Source organism: Chrysochloris asiatica, unplaced genomic scaffold, assembly GCF_000296735.1.
Source record: "Chrysochloris asiatica unplaced genomic scaffold, ChrAsi1.0 scaffold00022, whole genome shotgun sequence".
Taxonomy (NCBI): Eukaryota; Metazoa; Chordata; class Mammalia; order Afrosoricida; family Chrysochloridae; genus Chrysochloris; species Chrysochloris asiatica.
In genome coordinates, this window is record NW_006408540.1 from 27705539 (window position 1) to 27708564 (window position 3026).

Below are 3026 nucleotides of genomic sequence, written 5' to 3' on the forward strand. Positions count from 1 at the left end.
GTTGGAGGAGAATATTGAAAGTGCCATGGGCTGCCAAAAGAACCAATAGATCCGTTTTGGAAGAAGTGAAGCCAGAGTGCTCCTTGGAGGCCAAGATGGCAATACTTTGACTCTCATACTTCAGACATATTGTCAGGAAGGACCAGTCGCTGGAGAAGGATATCATGTTTGGTAATGTGGACGGTCAGAGAACAAGAGGAAGATCCCCAATGAGATGCATTGGCCAAATGGCAGCATTGATGGACTGAAGCATGGCAACAGTAGTGAGATTTTCCCAGGATCAGGTAATGTTTCATTCTGCTGTGCATAAGGTCGTAATGGGTCGGTACCAACTCAATGGCACTTAACAACAACAACAACTTCCTTACTCATTGTCCAGCTGTCACATGCACATGAGACAAGTGAAAATACCATGAATTAGGTCTGGTGCATCTTAGGTGTCCAACTGATTTCCTTTCTTTAGCACTTTAATAAGGTACTTTACAACATATTTGCCCAATGCAATATGTATTTTAATTTCTGGATGGCTGCTTCCATGTGTATAGATTGTGGCTTCAAGTACAATGAAATTCTTCATTTTTTTTTTCTTCAGTCTTTTCTCCTTTTATCATGATGCTGTTTATTGGTCCATTTGTGAAGATTTATCAGGATTTCCCCTTTGGACTTCCAAAATAAAGAAGCCATAACCTTTTGAGCTGACCTGTCTTGAATATAACTCACCTGGAAGATCCCTTTCAAAGCTACTGTTTACATTGGACTATTTTTGGAAGGCACCCTGATGAGAACAAGATGAATGTATCGCTGAAAGTACTTCTCACCAGCCATCCACTGTTTGCAGAGACATAATCAAACACATTTTGTTTGTAATAAACTTCTGTATTTATGAACTGGAACCATACTAGCAATACTTTGTTACTTAACCTTATACAGACAAATGTCTCATGAGGTTTCCTTTCTTGGTTTGGAGGTTTCAAGTAATGGTTTCATGGGACATCAAAGTTAATTGGCCTAATATGTTCAGTTCTTCTAGTCTTTCTCCTACTTCATTGCACAGTTCCTGGGGTCTTAAAAGCTTGCTAATGACCATCCAAGTTACAATTGGTCTCTCTATCTGGTGCAAGAGAGGAAGAAGGAGAGATGAACATGAGAAAGAATATGTATGTAATTGCCTCTTCATCAAGAGACGAGAACAATATAGTTTCTGGCTACCATTATCAATTTTTTAAAAATAAAAAGATAATAAAGAAGAATCCTGATCAAAAGGGGGCAATTAAGATGAGAATTTCACAGTTTCATGGGATCCAGACTCTCTGTATCCATTGAGATCAGATGAATTACTGAAACCATTGTCCTAAGATAATCTTTAAACCTTAAACCAAAAAGTTATCACCTGAAGTTTTATTTAAAATGAATGGTAAATTAAAAAACAAAAAACAAAACTCACTGCTATCTACTGAATTCTGACTCATAGCAACGTTCTATAGGGTTTCTGAGGCTATAACTCTTTTAGCTTAATTAGTAAAGGATATCTCCTTTGAGAGCTGTGCTCTTTTAAAGAGCTTTCTATATATATAGGATCAAATTGGCAATAACAACTTGAAACAGTAGACAGGAAACTTAGAGAGCAGTGATTTTATGTAGTGCCCTAAAGCTTAGAGGGTGGTGGTGGTACTGGTATGCCTCTGAGTTGGTTTGGATTCATTAAATACCCTGGTAGCATAGTGGTTACGAATCGGGCTGTAAACTGCAAGATCAGCAGTTCGAAACTACCAGCGGTTCCACGGAAGAAAGATGAGGCGTTCTGCTCCCGTAAAGATTTACAGGGTCACCTGGAGTCGGAACCGACTCCACGGCACTTAACAACAACAACAACATAGTGTTTCTGAAGGAGCTCTGGTAGCATAGTGGTTACGAATCGGGCTGAGAACCGCAAGGTCAGCAGTTCGAAATTACCAGCTGTTCCATGGGAGAAAGATGAGGCTTTCTGCTCCTGTAAAGATTACAGCCTTGGAAACCCTGTTCAGTGTCGCTATGGGTCAGAACTGACTTGATGGCACTTAACAACAACATAGTGTTTCTGAGGCTGTAGATCTTTATGGAAGCAGAAAGCTCCAACTTTCTCCCACAGAGCAACTTATAGATTTGAACTTCTGACCTTATGGCTAGCAACCCAGCTTAAAATCCGCTATGCTACCAGGGCTCTTTAAAGCTTATAGGGTGGTGAGTTTATTTTGATTCTCACCATCAATTTCAGAAAAGGAGACAGAACGTTTTCACAATTTAAAAAATGCAATCAATGTCAAAATGTTGGCAGTTTCTCTGCAACTTTGCTTCTCTGCAAAATGTAGAAAGGCATTATGCTTTTGTAAAGATGTATGCCTTCAGAAACCCTGCAGAGCAGCCCTATTATTTCCTATAGGGTCACTGTGGATTGGAATTGACTCCACAGCTATGGGTTTGGAATAAAAGTCAAGGAATCATGGTGGTTCAGTGGATTGGAATTGACTCCACAGCTATGGGTTTGGAATAAAAGTCAAGGAATCACTAGCTGAGAGGTCAGTGATTTTAACCCATTATCACATGGGAGAAATATGTTGTAGTTTACTTCTGGTATGATTAATGTTAAGTGCTGTCAAGTCACTTCTGACACACAATGAACCTATGTAAGGTTTCTGAGGAGCCATATGTGGTTCTGAACCAATGAACTGGTGGTTACTAATCCAGTGCTTATCCTACAGTACCACATAAGGACACTCTCTGAAATGATTACTGCCTTGGAAATGTATGGGGCAGTTCTACTCTGTCCTATTGGGTCACTATGAGTCAGAATCGATTAGATGGCAATGGGTTTTGTATATGCTAATAAATTGTCATGAGGAAATTGTTGAATTAGTGTGTGTTCCATTGTGCACATTTTCAATAACAACAGTAATAAATAAAATAAAATATTTTTTTAAGAATCCAGAAAATTATATCAGAAGTTGCTTATATTCCAATTCTATTTTTCTGTAACTCTGGGTAAATGT